Raw genomic sequence first — 17,073 nt, forward strand, 5'->3', positions numbered from 1 at the left:
ATGGAAAACGGCATGCTATAGTATGCCGTTCGAGACCATGGGCTATAGCCCATCGCAAAGTCAGTATTTGACTTTTGAAAAGTCAAACGGTGACTTTTCCCGGGGTCTGTCAAAAAGTCGAGGTTTGACTTTTCAAATCCTCAAAAATGATGGAAAACGGCATGCTATAGTATGCCGTTCGAGACCATGGGCTATAGCCCATCGCAAAGTCAGTATTTGACTTTTGAAAAGTCAAACGGTGACTTTTCCCGGGGTCTGTCAAAAAGTCGAGGTTTGACTTTTAATTGTGATACTGGGCTGCCCATCGCCATGGTCATAAATTATGAAAAACGAGGATTTGAAAAAAAGACGAAAATGACTCCAAGACGATGGGCTATATATAGCCCATGGTCTCGGAGTGATTTTCGTCTTTTTTTCAAATCCTCAAAAATGATGGAAAACGGCATGCTATAGTATGCCGTTCGAGACCATGGGCTATAGCCCATCGCCATGGTCATAAATTATGAAAAACGAGGATTTGAAAAAAAGACGAAAATGACTCCAAGACGATGGGCTATATATAGCCCATGGTCTCGGTGTGATTTTCGTCTTTTTTTCAAATCCTCAAAAATGATGGAAAACGGCATGCTATAGTATGCCGTTCGAGACCATGGGCTATAGCCCATCGCCATGGTCATAAATTATGAAAAACGAGGATTTGAAAAAAAGACGAAAATGACTCCAAGACGATGGGCTATATATAGCCCATGGTCTCGGTGTGATTTTCGTCTTTTTTTCAAATCCTCAAAAATGATGGAAAACGGCATGCTATAGTATGCCGTTCGAGACCATGGGCTATAGCCCATCGCCATGGTCATAAATTATGAAAAACGAGGATTTGAAAAAAAGTCGAAAATGACTCCGAGACGATGGGCTATAGCCCATGGTCTCGGAGTCATTTTCGTCTTTTTTTCAAATCCTCAAAAATGATGGAAAACGGCATGCTATAGTATGCCGTTCGAGACCATGGGCTATAGCCCATCGCAAAGTCAGTATTTGACTTTTGAAAAGTCAAACGGTGACTTTTCCCGGGGTCTGTCAAAAAGTCGAGGTTTGACTTTTCAAATCCTCAAAAATGATGGAAAACGGCATGCTATAGTATGCCGTTTGAGACCATGGGCTATAGCCCATCGCAAAGTCAGTATTTGACTTTTGAAAAGTCAAACGGTGACTTTTCCCGGGGTCTGTCAAAAAGTCGAGGTTTGACTTTTAATTGTGATACTGGGCTGCCCATCGCCATGGTCATAAATTATGAAAAACGAGGATTTGAAAAAAAGACGAAAATGACTCCAAGACGATGGGCTATATATAGCCCATGGTCTCGGAGTGATTTTCGTCTTTTTTTCAAATCCTCAAAAATGATGGAAAACGGCATGCTATAGTATGCCGTTCGAGACCATGGGCTATAGCCCATCGCAAAGTCAGTATTTGACTTTTGAAAAGTCAAACGGTGACTTTTCCCGGGGTCTGTCAAAAAGTCGAGGTTTGACTTTTAATTGTGATACTGGGCTGCCCATCGCCATGGTCATAAATTATGAAAAACGAGGATTTGAAAAAAAGACGAAAATGACTCCAAGACGATGGGCTATATATAGCCCATGGTCTCGGAGTGATTTTCGTCTTTTTTTCAAATCCTCAAAAATGATGGAAAACGGCATGCTATAGTATGCCGTTCGAGACCATGGGCTATAGCCCATCGCCATGGTCATAAATTATGAAAAACGAGGATTTGAAAAAAAGACGAAAATGACTCCGAGACGATGGGCTATAGCCCATGGTCTCGGAGTCATTTTCGTCTTTTTTTCAAATCCTCAAAAATGATGGAAAACGGCATGCTATAGTATGCCGTTCGAGACCATGGGCTATAGCCCATCGCAAAGTCAGTATTTGACTTTTGAAAAGTCAAACGGTGACTTTTCCCGGGGTCTGTCAAAAAGTCGAGGTTTGACTTTTCAAATCCTCAAAAATGATGGAAAACGGCATGCTATAGTATGCCGTTCGAGACCATGGGCTATAGCCCATCGCAAAGTCAGTATTTGACTTTTGAAAAGTCAAACGGTGACTTTTCCCGGGGTCTGTCAAAAAGTCGAGGTTTGACTTTTAATTGTGATACTGGGCTGCCCATCGCCATGGTCATAAATTATGAAAAACGAGGATTTGAAAAAAAGACGAAAATGACTCCAAGACGATGGGCTATATATAGCCCATGGTCTCGGAGTGATTTTCGTCTTTTTTTCAAATCCTCAAAAATGATGGAAAACGGCATGCTATAGTATGCCGTTCGAGACCATGGGCTATAGCCCATCGCCATGGTCATAAATTATGAAAAACGAGGATTTGAAAAAAAGACGAAAATGACTCCAAGACGATGGGCTATATATAGCCCATGGTCTCGGTGTGATTTTCGTCTTTTTTTCAAATCCTCAAAAATGATGGAAAACGGCATGCTATAGTATGCCGTTCGAGACCATGGGCTATAGCCCATCGCCATGGTCATAAATTATGAAAAACGAGGATTTGAAAAAAAGTCGAAAATGACTCCGAGACGATGGGCTATAGCCCATGGTCTCGGAGTCATTTTCGTCTTTTTTTCAAATCCTCAAAAATGATGGAAAACGGCATGCTATAGTATGCCGTTCGAGACCATGGGCTATAGCCCATCGCAAAGTCAGTATTTGACTTTTGAAAAGTCAAACGGTGACTTTTCCCGGGGTCTGTCAAAAAGTCGAGGTTTGACTTTTCAAATCCTCAAAAATGATGGAAAACGGCATGCTATAGTATGCCGTTTGAGACCATGGGCTATAGCCCATCGCAAAGTCAGTATTTGACTATTGAAAAGTCAAACGGTGACTTTTCCCGGGGTCTGTCAAAAAGTCGAGGTTTGACTTTTAATTGTGATACTGGGCTGCCCATCGCCATGGTCATAAATTATGAAAAACGAGGATTTGAAAAAAAGACGAAAATGACTCCAAGACGATGGGCTATATATAGCCCATGGTCTCGGAGTGATTTTCGTCTTTTTTTCAAATCCTCAAAAATGATGGAAAACGGCATGCTATAGTATGCCGTTCGAGACCATGGGCTATAGCCCATCGCCATGGTCATAAATTATGAAAAACGAGGATTTGAAAAAAAGACGAAAATGACTCCGAGACGATGGGCTATAGCCCATGGTCTCGGAGTCATTTTCGTCTTTTTTTCAAATCCTCAAAAATGATGGAAAACGGCATGCTATAGTATGCCGTTCGAGACCATGGGCTATAGCCCATCGCAAAGTCAGTATTTGACTTTTGAAAAGTCAAACGGTGACTTTTCCCGGGGTCTGTCAAAAAGTCGAGGTTTGACTTTTCAAATCCTCAAAAATGATGGAAAACGGCATGCTATAGTATGCCGTTCGAGACCATGGGCTATAGCCCATCGCAAAGTCAGTATTTTACTTTTGAAAAGTCAAACGGTGACTTTTCCCGGGGTCTGTCAAAAAGTCGAGGTTTGACTTTTAATTGTGATACTGGGCTGCCCATCGCCATGGTCATAAATTATGAAAAACGAGGATTTGAAAAAAAGACGAAAATGACTCCAAGACGATGGGCTATATATAGCCCATGGTCTCGGAGTGATTTTCGTCTTTTTTTCAAATCCTCAAAAATGATGGAAAACGGCATGCTATAGTATGCCGTTCGAGACCATGGGCTATAGCCCATCGCAAAGTCAGTATTTGACTTTTGAAAAGTCAAACGGTGACTTTTCCCGGGGTCTGTCAAAAAGTCGAGGTTTGACTTTTAATTGTGATACTGGGCTGCCCATCGCCATGGTCATAAATTATGAAAAACGAGGATTTGAAAAAAAGACGAAAATGACTCCAAGACGATGGGCTATATATAGCCCATGGTCTCGGAGTGATTTTCGTCTTTTTTTCAAATCCTCAAAAATGATGGAAAACGGCATGCTATAGTATGCCGTTCGAGACCATGGGCTATAGCCCATCGCCATGGTCATAAATTATGAAAAACGAGGATTTGAAAAAAAGACGAAAATGACTCCAAGACGATGGGCTATATATAGCCCATGGTCTCGGTGTGATTTTCGTCTTTTTTTCAAATCCTCAAAAATGATGGAAAACGGCATGCTATAGTATGCCGTTCGAGACCATGGGCTATAGCCCATCGCCATGGTCATAAATTATGAAAAACGAGGATTTGAAAAAAAGTCGAAAATGACTCCGAGACGATGGGCTATAGCCCATGGTCTCGGAGTCATTTTCGTCTTTTTTTCAAATCCTCAAAAATGATGGAAAACGGCATGCTATAGTATGCCGTTCGAGACCATGGGCTATAGCCCATCGCAAAGTCAGTATTTGACTTTTGAAAAGTCAAACGGTGACTTTTCCCGGGGTCTGTCAAAAAGTCGAGGTTTGACTTTTCAAATCCTCAAAAATGATGGAAAACGGCATGCTATAGTATGCCGTTTGAGACCATGGGCTATAGCCCATCGCAAAGTCAGTATTTGACTTTTGAAAAGTCAAACGGTGACTTTTCCCGGGGTCTGTCAAAAAGTCGAGGTTTGACTTTTAATTGTGATACTGGGCTGCCCATCGCCATGGTCATAAATTATGAAAAACGAGGATTTGAAAAAAAGACGAAAATGACTCCAAGACGATGGGCTATATATAGCCCATGGTCTCGGAGTGATTTTCGTCTTTTTTTCAAATCCTCAAAAATGATGGAAAACGGCATGCTATAGTATGCCGTTCGAGACCATTGGCTATAGCCCATCGCCATGGTCATAAATTATGAAAAACGAGGATTTGAAAAAAAGACGAAAATGACTCCGAGACGATGGGCTATAGCCCATGGTCTCGGAGTCATTTTCGTCTTTTTTTCAAATCCTCAAAAATGATGGAAAACGGCATGCTATAGTATGCCGTTCGAGACCATGGGCTATAGCCCATCGCAAAGTCAGTATTTGACTTTTGAAAAGTCAAACGGTGACTTTTCCCGGGGTCTGTCAAAAAGTCGAGGTTTGACTTTTCAAATCCTCAAAAATGATGGAAAACGGCATGCTATAGTATGCCGTTCGAGACCATGGGCTATAGCCCATCGCAAAGTCAGTATTTGACTTTTGAAAAGTCAAACGGTGACTTTTCCCGGGGTCTGTCAAAAAGTCGAGGTTTGACTTTTCAAATCCTCAAAAATGATGGAAAACGGCATGCTATAGTATGCCGTTCGAGACCATGGGCTATAGCCCATCGCAAAGTCAGTATTTGACTTTTGAAAAGTCAAACGGTGACTTTTCCCGGGGTCTGTCAAAAAGTCGAGGTTTGACTTTTAATTGTGATACTGGGCTGCCCATCGCCATGGTCATAAATTATGAAAAACGAGGATTTGAAAAAAAGACGAAAATGACTCCAAGACGATGGGCTATATATAGCCCATGGTCTCGGAGTGATTTTCGTCTTTTTTTCAAATCCTCAAAAATGATGGAAAACGGCATGCTATAGTATGCCGTTCGAGACCATGGGCTATAGCCCATCGCCATGGTCATAAATTATGAAAAACGAGGATTTGAAAAAAAGACGAAAATGACTCCGAGACGATGGGCTATAGCCCATGGTCTCGGAGTCATTTTCGTCTTTTTTTTAAATCCTCAAAAATGATGGAAAACGGCATGCTATAGTATGCCGTTCGAGACCATGGGCTATAGCCCATCGCAAAGTCAGTATTTGACTTTTGAAAAGTCAAACGGTGACTTTTCCCGGGGTCTGTCAAAAAGTCGAGGTTTGACTTTTAATTGTGATACTGGGCTGCCCATCGCCATGGTCATAAATTATGAAAAACGAGGATTTGAAAAAAAGACGAAAATGACTCCGAGACGATGGGCTATATATAGCCCATGGTCTCGGTGTGATTTTCGTCTTTTTTTCAAATCCTCAAAAATGATGGAAAACGGCATGCTATAGTATGCCGTTCGAGACCATGGGCTATAGCCCATCGCCATGGTCATAAATTATGAAAAACGAGGATTTGAAAAAAAGACGAAAATGACTCCGAGACGATGGGCTATAGCCCATGGTCTCGGAGTCATTTTCGTCTTTTTTTCAAATCCTCAAAAATGATGGAAAACGGCATGCTATAGTATGCCGTTCGAGACCATGGGCTATAGCCCATCGCAAAGTCAGTATTTGACTTTTGAAAAGTCAAACGGTGACTTTTCCCGGGGTCTGTCAAAAAGTCGAGGTTTGACTTTTCAAATCCTCAAAAATGATGGAAAACGGCATGCTATAGTATGCCGTTCGAGACCATGGGCTATAGCCCATCGCAAAGTCAGTATTTGACTTTTGAAAAGTCAAACGGTGACTTTTCCCGGGGTCTGTCAAAAAGTCGAGGTTTGACTTTTAATTGTGATACTGGGCTGCCCATCGCCATGGTCATAAATTATGAAAAACGAGGATTTGAAAAAAAGACGAAAATGACTCCAAGACGATGGGCTATATATAGCCCATGGTCTCAAAGTGATTTTCGTCTTTTTTTCAAATCCTCAAAAATGATGGAAAACGGCATGCTATAGTATGCCGTTCGAGACCATGGGCTATAGCCCATCGCCATGGTCATAAATTATGAAAAACGAGGATTTGAAAAAAAGACGAAAATGACTCCGAGACGATAGGCTATAGCCCATGGTCTCGGAGTCATTTTCGTCTTTTTTTCAAATCCTCAAAAATGATGGAAAACGGCATGCTATAGTATGCCGTTCGAGACCATGGGCTATAGCCCATCGCAAAGTCAGTATTTGACTTTTGAAAAGTCAAACGGTGACTTTTCCCGGGGTCTGTCAAAAAGTCGAGGTTTGACTTTTCAAATCCTCAAAAATGATGGAAAACGGCATGCTATAGTATGCCGTTCGAGACCATGGGCTATAGCCCATCGCAAAGTCAGTATTTGACTTTTGAAAAGTCAAACGGTGACTTTTCCCGGGGTCTGTCAAAAAGTCGAGGTTTGACTTTTAATTGTGATACTGGGCTGCCCATCGCCATGGTCATAAATTATGAAAAACGAGGATTTGAAAAAAAGACGAAAATGACTCCAAGACGATGGGCTATATATAGCCCATGGTCTCGGAGTGATTTTCGTCTTTTTTTCAAATCCTCAAAAATGATGGAAAACGGCATGCTATAGTATGCCGTTCGAGACCATGGGCTATAGCCCATCGCCATGGTCATAAATTATGAAAAACGAGGATTTGAAAAAAAGACGAAAATGACTCCGAGACGATGGGCTATAGCCCATGGTCTCGGAGTCATTTTCGTCTTTTTTTCAAATCCTCAAAAATGATGGAAAACGGCATGCTATAGTATGCCGTTCGAGACCATGGGCTATAGCCCATCGCAAAGTCAGTATTTGACTTTTGAAAAGTCAAACGTTGACTTTTCCCGGGGTCTGTCAAAAAGTCGAGGTTTGACTTTTAATTGTGATACTGGGCTGCCCATCGCCATGGTCATAAATTATGAAAAACGAGGATTTGAAAAAAAGACGAAAATGACTCCAAGACGATGGGCTATATATAGCCCATGGTCTCGGAGTGATTTTCGTCTTTTTTTCAAATCCTCAAACATGATGGAAAACGGCATGCTATAGTATGCCGTTCGAGACCATGGGCTATAGCCCATCGCCATGGTCATAAATGATGAAAAACGAGGATTTGAAAAAAAGGCGAAAATGACTCCGAGACGATGGGCTATAGCCCATGGTCTCGGAGTCATTTTCGTCTTTTTTTCAAATCCTCAAAAATGATGGAAAACGGCATGCTATAGTATGCCGTTCGAGACCATGGGCTATAGCCCATCGCAAAGTCAGTATTTGACTTTTGAAAAGTCAAACGGTGACTTTTCCCGGGGTCTGTCAAAAAGTCGAGGTTTGACTTTTAATTGTGATACTGGGCTGCCCATCGCCATGGTCATAAATTATGAAAAACGAGGATTTGAAAAAAAGACGAAAATGACTCCAAGACGATGGGCTATATATAGCCCATGGTCTCGGAGTGATTTTCGTCTTTTTTTTCAAATCCTCAAAAATGATGGAAAACGGCATGCTATAGTATGCCGTTCGAGACCATGGGCTATAGCCCATCGCCATGGTCATAAATTATGAAAAACGAGGATTTGAAAAAAAGACGAAAATGACTCCGAGACGATGGGCTATAGCCCATGGTCTCGGAGTCATTTTCGTCTTTTTTTCAAATCCTCAAAAATGATGGAAAACGGCATGCTATAGTATGCCGTTCGAGACCATGGGCTATAGCCCATCGCAAAGTCAGTATTTGACTTTTGAAAAGTCAAACGGTGACTTTTCCCGGGGTCTGTCAAAAAGTCGAGGTTTGACTTTTCAAATCCTCAAAAATGATGGAAAACGGCATGCTATAGTATGCCGTTCGAGACCATGGGCTATAGCCCATCGCAAAGTCAGTATTTGACTTTTGAAAAGTCAAACGGTGACTTTTCCCGGGGTCTGTCAAAAAGTCGAGGTTTGACTTTTCAAATCCTCAAAAATGATGGAAAACGGCATGCTATAGTATGCCGTTCGAGACCATGGGCTATAGCCCATCGCAAAGTCAGTATTTGACTTTTGAAAAGTCAAACGGTGACTTTTCCCGGGGTCTGTCAAAAAGTCGAGGTTTGACTTTTAATTGTGATACTGGGCTGCCCATCGCCATGGTCATAAATTATGAAAAACGAGGATTTGAAAAAAAGACGAAAATGACTCCAAGACGATGGGCTATATATAGCCCATGGTCTCGGAGTGATTTTCGTCTTTTTTTCAAATCCTCAAAAATGATGGAAAAGGGCATGCTATAGTATGCCGTTCGAGACCATGGGCTATAGCCCATCGCAAAGTCAGTATTTGACTTTTGAAATGTCAAACGGTGACTTTTCCCGGGGTCTGTCAAAAAGTCGAGGTTTGACTTTTAATTGTGATACTGGGCTGCCCATCGCCATGGTCATAAATTATGAAAAACGAGGATTTGAAAAAAAGACGAAAATGACTCCAAGACGATGGGCTATATATAGCCCATGGTCTCGGAGTGATTTTCGTCTTTTTTTCAAATCCTCAAAAATGATGGAAAACGGCATGCTATAGTATGCCGTTCGAGACCATGGGCTATAGCCCATCGCCATGGTCATAAATTATGAAAAACGAGGATTTGAAAAAAAGACGAAAATGACTCCGAGACGATGGGCTATAGCCCATGGTCTCGGAGTCATTTTCGTCTTTTTTTCAAATCCTCAAAAATGATGGAAAACGGCATGCTATAGTATGCCGTTCGAGACCATGGGCTATAGCCCATCGCAAAGTCAGTATTTGACTTTTGAAAAGTCAAACGGTGACTTTTCCCGGGGTCTGTCAAAAAGTCGAGGTTTGACTTTTAATTGTGATACTGGGCTGCCCATCGCCATGGTCATAAATTATGAAAAACGAGGATTTGAAAAAAAGACGAAAATGACTCCAAGACGATGGGCTATATATAGCCCATGGTCTCGGAGTGATTTTCGTCTTTTTTTCAAATCCTCAAAAATGATGGAAAACGGCATGCTATAGTATGCCGTTCGAGACCATGGGCTATAGCCCATCGCCATGGTCATAAATTATGAAAAACGAGGATTTGAAAAAAAGACGAAAATGACTCCGAGACGATGGGCTATAGCCCATGGTCTCGGAGTCATTTTCGTCTTTTTTTCAAATCCTCAAAAATGATGGAAAACGGCATGCTATAGTATGCCGTTCGAGACCATGGGCTATAGCCCATCGCAAAGTCAGTATTTGACTTTTGAAAAGTCAAACAATGACTTTTCCCGGGGTCTGTCAAAAAGTCGAGGTTTGACTTTTCAAATCCTCAAAAATGATGGAAAACGGCATGCTATAGTATGCCGTTCGAGACCATGGGCTATAGCCCATCGCAAAGTCAGTATTTGACTTTTGAAAAGTCAAACGGTGACTTTTCCCGGGGTCTGTCAAAAAGTCGAGGTTTGACTTTTAATTGTGATACTGGGCTGCCCATCGCCATGGTCATAAATTATGAAAAACGAGGATTTGAAAAAAAGACGAAAATGACTCCAAGACGATGGGCTATATATAGCCCATGGTCTCGGAGTGATTTTCGTCTTTTTTTCAAATCCTCAAAATAGATGGAAAACGGCATGCTATAGTATGCCGTTCGAGACCATGGGCTATAGCCCATCGCCATGGTCATAAATTATGAAAAACGAGGATTTGAAAAAAAGACGAAAATGACTCCGAGACGATGGGCTATAGCCCATGGTCTCTGAGTCATTTTCGTCTTTTTTTCAAATCCTCAAAAATGATGGAAAACGGCATGCTATAGTATGCCGTTCGAGACCATGGGCTATAGCCCATCGCAAAGTCAGTATTTGACTTTTGAAAAGTCAAACGGTGACTTTTCCCGGGGTCTGTCAAAAAGTCGAGGTTTGACTTTTCAAATCCTCAAAAATGATGGAAAACGGCATGCTATAGTATGCCGTTCGAGACCATGGGCTATAGCCCATCGCAAAGTCAGTATTTGACTTTTGAAAAGTCAAACGGTGACTTTTCCCGGGGTCTGTCAAAAAGTCGAGGTTTGACTTTTAATTGTGATACTGGGCTGCCCATCGCCATGGTCATAAATTATGAAAAACGAGGATTTGAAAAAAAGACGAAAATGACTCCAAGACGATGGGCTATATATAGCCCATGGTCTCGGAGTGATTTTCGTCTTTTTTTCAAATCCTCAAAAATGATGGAAAACGGCATGCTATAGTATGCCGTTCGAGACCATGGGCTATAGCCCATCGCCATGGTCATAAATTATGAAAAACGAGGATTTGAAAAAAAGACGAAAATGACTCCAAGACGATGGGCTATATATAGCCCATGGTCTCGGTGTGATTTTCGTCTTTTTTTCAAATCCTCAAAAATGATGGAAAACGGCATGCTATAGTATGCCGTTCGAGACCATGGGCTATAGCCCATCGCCATGGTCATAAATTATGAAAAACGAGGATTTGAAAAAAAGTCGAAAATGACTCCGAGACGATGGGCTATAGCCCATGGTCTCGGAGTCATTTTCGTCTTTTTTTCAAATCCTCAAAAATGATGGAAAACGGCATGCTATAGTATGCCGTTCGAGACCATGGGCTATAGCCCATCGCAAAGTCAGTATTTGACTTTTGAAAAGTCAAACGGTGACTTTTCCCGGGGTCTGTCAAAAAGTCGAGGTTTGACTTTTCAAATCCTCAAAAATGATGGAAAACGGCATGCTATAGTATGCCGTTCGAGACCATGGGCTATAGCCCATCGCAAAGTCAGTATTTGACTTTTGAAAAGTCAAACGGTGACTTTTCCCGGGGTCTGTCAAAAAGTCGAGGTTTGACTTTTAATTGTGATACTGGGCTGCCCATCGCCATGGTCATAAATTATGAAAAACGAGGATTTGAAAAAAAGACGAAAATGACTCCAAGACGATGGGCTATATATAGCCCATGGTCTCGGAGTGATTTTCGTCTTTTTTTCAAATCCTCAAAAATGATGGAAAACGGCATGCTATAGTATGCCGTTCGAGACCATGGGCTATAGCCCATCGCCATGGTCATAAATTATGAAAAACGAGGATTTGAAAAAAAGACGAAAATGACTCCGAGACGATGGGCTATAGCCCATGGTCTCGGAGTCATTTTCGTCTTTTTTTCAAATCCTCAAAAATGATGGAAAACGGCATGCTATAGTATGCCGTTCGAGACCATGGGCTATAGCCCATCGCAAAGTCAGTATTTGACTTTTGAAAAGTCAAACGTTGACTTTTCCCGGGGTCTGTCAAAAAGTCGAGGTTTGACTTTTAATTGTGATACTGGGCTGCCCATCGCCATGGTCATAAATTATGAAAAACGAGGATTTGAAAAAAAGACGAAAATGACTCCAAGACGATGGGCTATATATAGCCCATGGTCTCGGAGTGATTTTCGTCTTTTTTTCAAATCCTCAAAAATGATGGAAAACGGCATGCTATAGTATGCCGTTCGAGACCATGGGCTATAGCCCATCGCCATGGTCATAAATGATGAAAAACGAGGATTTGAAAAAAAGGCGAAAATGACTCCGAGACGATGGGCTATAGCCCATGGTCTCGGAGTCATTTTCGTCTTTTTTTCAAATCCTCAAAAATGATGGAAAACGGCATGCTATAGTATGCCGTTCGAGACCATGGGCTATAGCCCATCGCAAAGTCAGTATTTGACTTTTGAAAAGTCAAACGGTGACTTTTCCCGGGGTCTGTCAAAAAGTCGAGGTTTGACTTTTAATTGTGATACTGGGCTGCCCATCGCCATGGTCATAAATTATGAAAAACGAGGATTTGAAAAAAAGACGAAAATGACTCCAAGACGATGGGCTATATATAGCCCATGGTCTCGGAGTGATTTTCGTCTTTTTTTTCAAATCCTCAAAAATGATGGAAAACGGCATGCTATAGTATGCCGTTCGAGACCATGGGCTATAGCCCATCGCCATGGTCATAAATTATGAAAAACGAGGATTTGAAAAAAAGACGAAAATGACTCCGAGACGATGGGCTATAGCCCATGGTCTCGGAGTCATTTTCGTCTTTTTTTCAAATCCTCAAAAATGATGGAAAACGGCATGCTATAGTATGCCGTTCGAGACCATGGGCTATAGCCCATCGCAAAGTCAGTATTTGACTTTTGAAAAGTCAAACGGTGACTTTTCCCGGGGTCTGTCAAAAAGTCGAGGTTTGACTTTTCAAATCCTCAAAAATGATGGAAAACGGCATGCTATAGTATGCCGTTCGAGACCATGGGCTATAGCCCATCGCAAAGTCAGTATTTGACTTTTGAAAAGTCAAACGGTGACTTTTCCCGGGGTCTGTCAAAAAGTCGAGGTTTGACTTTTCAAATCCTCAAAAATGATGGAAAACGGCATGCTATAGTATGCCGTTCGAGACCATGGGCTATAGCCCATCGCAAAGTCAGTATTTGACTTTTGAAAAGTCAAACGGTGACTTTTCCCGGGGTCTGTCAAAAAGTCGAGGTTTGACTTTTAATTGTGATACTGGGCTGCCCATCGCCATGGTCATAAATTATGAAAAACGAGGATTTGAAAAAAAGACGAAAATGACTCCAAGACGATGGGCTATATATAGCCCATGGTCTCGGAGTGATTTTCGTCTTTTTTTCAAATCCTCAAAAATGATGGAAAAGGGCATGCTATAGTATGCCGTTCGAGACCATGGGCTATAGCCCATCGCAAAGTCAGTATTTGACTTTTGAAATGTCAAACGGTGACTTTTCCCGGGGTCTGTCAAAAAGTCGAGGTTTGACTTTTAATTGTGATACTGGGCTGCCCATCGCCATGGTCATAAATTATGAAAAACGAGGATTTGAAAAAAAGACGAAAATGACTCCAAGACGATGGGCTATATATAGCCCATGGTCTCGGAGTGATTTTCGTCTTTTTTTCAAATCCTCAAAAATGATGGAAAACGGCATGCTATAGTATGCCGTTCGAGACCATGGGCTATAGCCCATCGCCATGGTCATAAATTATGAAAAACGAGGATTTGAAAAAAAGACGAAAATGACTCCGAGACGATGGGCTATAGCCCATGGTCTCGGAGTCATTTTCGTCTTTTTTTCAAATCCTCAAAAATGATGGAAAACGGCATGCTATAGTATGCCGTTCGAGACCATGGGCTATAGCCCATCGCAAAGTCAGTATTTGACTTTTGAAAAGTCAAACGGTGACTTTTCCCGGGGTCTGTCAAAAAGTCGAGGTTTGACTTTTAATTGTGATACTGGGCTGCCCATCGCCATGGTCATAAATTATGAAAAACGAGGATTTGAAAAAAAGACGAAAATGACTCCAAGACGATGGGCTATATATAGCCCATGGTCTCGGAGTGATTTTCGTCTTTTTTTCAAATCCTCAAAAATGATGGAAAACGGCATGCTATAGTATGCCGTTCGAGACCATGGGCTATAGCCCATCGCCATGGTCATAAATTATGAAAAACGAGGATTTGAAAAAAAGACGAAAATGACTCCGAGACGATGGGCTATAGCCCATGGTCTCGGAGTCATTTTCGTCTTTTTTTCAAATCCTCAAAAATGATGGAAAACGGCATGCTATAGTATGCCGTTCGAGACCATGGGCTATAGCCCATCGCAAAGTCAGTATTTGACTTTTGAAAAGTCAAACAATGACTTTTCCCGGGGTCTGTCAAAAAGTCGAGGTTTGACTTTTCAAATCCTCAAAAATGATGGAAAACGGCATGCTATAGTATGCCGTTCGAGACCATGGGCTATAGCCCATCGCAAAGTCAGTATTTGACTTTTGAAAAGTCAAACGGTGACTTTTCCCGGGGTCTGTCAAAAAGTCGAGGTTTGACTTTTAATTGTGATACTGGGCTGCCCATCGCCATGGTCATAAATTATGAAAAACGAGGATTTGAAAAAAAGACGAAAATGACTCCAAGACGATGGGCTATATATAGCCCATGGTCTCGGAGTGATTTTCGTCTTTTTTTCAAATCCTCAAAAATGATGGAAAACGGCATGCTATAGTATGCCGTTCGAGACCATGGGCTATAGCCCATCGCCATGGTCATAAATTATGAAAAACGAGGATTTGAAAAAAAGACGAAAATGACTCCGAGACGATGGGCTATAGCCCATGGTCTCTGAGTCATTTTCGTCTTTTTTTCAAATCCTCAAAAATGATGGAAAACGGCATGCTATAGTATGCCGTTCGAGACCATGGGCTATAGCCCATCGCAAAGTCAGTATTTGACTTTTGAAAAGTCAAACGGTGACTTTTCCCGGGGTCTGTCAAAAAGTCGAGGTTTGACTTTTCAAATCCTCAAAAATGATGGAAAACGGCATGCTATAGTATGCCGTTCGAGACCATGGGCTATAGCCCATCGCAAAGTCAGTATTTGACTTTTGAAAAGTCAAACGGTGACTTTTCCCGGGGTCTGTCAAAAAGTCGAGGTTTGACTTTTAATTGTGATACTGGGCTGCCCATCGCCATGGTCATAAATTATGAAAAACGAGGATTTGAAAAAAAGACGAAAATGACTCCAAGACGATGGGCTATATATAGCCCATGGTCTCGGAGTGATTTTCGTCTTTTTTTCAAATCCTCAAAAATGATGGAAAACGGCATGCTATAGTATGCCGTTCGAGACCATGGGCTATAGCCCATCGCCATGGTCATAAATTATGAAAAACGAGGATTTGAAAAAAAGACGAAAATGACTCCAAGACGATGGGCTATATATAGCCCATGGTCTCGGTGTGATTTTCGTCTTTTTTTCAAATCCTCAAAAATGATGGAAAACGGCATGCTATAGTATGCCGTTCGAGACCATGGGCTATAGCCCATCGCCATGGTCATAAATTATGAAAAACGAGGATTTGAAAAAAAGTCGAAAATGACTCCGAGACGATGGGCTATAGCCCATGGTCTCGGAGTCATTTTCGTCTTTTTTTCAAATCCTCAAAAATGATGGAAAACGGCATGCTATAGTATGCCGTTCGAGACCATGGGCTATAGCCCATCGCAAAGTCAGTATTTGACTTTTGAAAAGTCAAACGGTGACTTTTCCCGGGGTCTGTCAAAAAGTCGAGGTTTGACTTTTCAAATCCTCAAAAATGATGGAAAACGGCATGCTATAGTATGCCGTTTGAGACCATGGGCTATAGCCCATCGCAAAGTCAGTATTTGACTTTTGAAAAGTCAAACGGTGACTTTTCCCGGGGTCTGTCAAAAAGTCGAGGTTTGACTTTTAATTGTGATACTGGGCTGCCCATCGCCATGGTCATAAATTATGAAAAACGAGGATTTGAAAAAAAGACGAAAATGACTCCAAGACGATGGGCTATATATAGCCCATGGTCTCGGAGTGATTTTCGTCTTTTTTTCAAATCCTCAAAAATGATGGAAAACGGCATGCTATAGTATGCCGTTCGAGACCATGGGCTATAGCCCATCGCCATGGTCATAAATTATGAAAAACGAGGATTTGAAAAAAAGACGAAAATGACTCCGAGACGATGGGCTATAGCCCATGGTCTCGGAGTCATTTTCGTCTTTTTTTCAAATCCTCAAAAATGATGGAAAACGGCATGCTATAGTATGCCGTTCGAGACCATGGGCTATAGCCCATCGCAAAGTCAGTATTTGACTTTTGAAAAGTCAAACGGTGACTTTTCCCGGGGTCTGTCAAAAAGTCGAGGTTTGACTTTTCAAATCCTCAAAAATGATGGAAAACGGCATGCTATAGTATGCCGTTCGAGACCATGGGCTATAGCCCATCGCAAAGTCAGTATTTGACTTTTGAAAAGTCAAACGGTGACTTTTCCCGGGGTCTGTCAAAAAGTCGAGGTTTGACTTTTAATTGTGATACTGGGCTGCCCATCGCCATGGTCATAAATTATGAAAAACGAGGATTTGAAAAAAAGACGAAAATGACTCCAAGACGATGGGCTATATATAGCCCATGGTCTCGGAGTGATTTTCGTCTTTTTTTCAAATCCTCAAAAATGATGGAAAACGGCATGCTATAGTATGCCGTTCGAGACCATGGGCTATAGCCCATCGCCATGGTCATAAATTATGAAAAACGAGGATTTGAAAAAAAGACGAAAATGACTCCGAGACGATGGGCTATAGCCCATGGTCTCGGAGTCATTTTCGTCTTTTTTTCAAATCCTCAAAAATGATGGAAAACGGCATGCTATAGTATGCCGTTCGAGACCATGGGCTATAGCCCATCGCAAAGTCAGTATTTGACTTTTGAAAAGTCAAACGGTGACTTTTCCCGGGGTCTGTCAAAAAGTCGAGGTTTGACTTTTCAAATCCTCAAAAATGATGGAAAACGGCATGCTATAGTATGCCGTTCGAGACCATGGGCTATAGCCCATCGCAAAGTCAGTATTTGACTTTTGAAAAGTCAAACGGTGACTTTTCCCGGGGT

Source organism: Electrona antarctica (assembly GCF_951216825.1).
Source record: "Electrona antarctica genome assembly, contig: scaffold_45, whole genome shotgun sequence".
Taxonomy (NCBI): domain Eukaryota; kingdom Metazoa; phylum Chordata; class Actinopteri; order Myctophiformes; family Myctophidae; genus Electrona; species Electrona antarctica.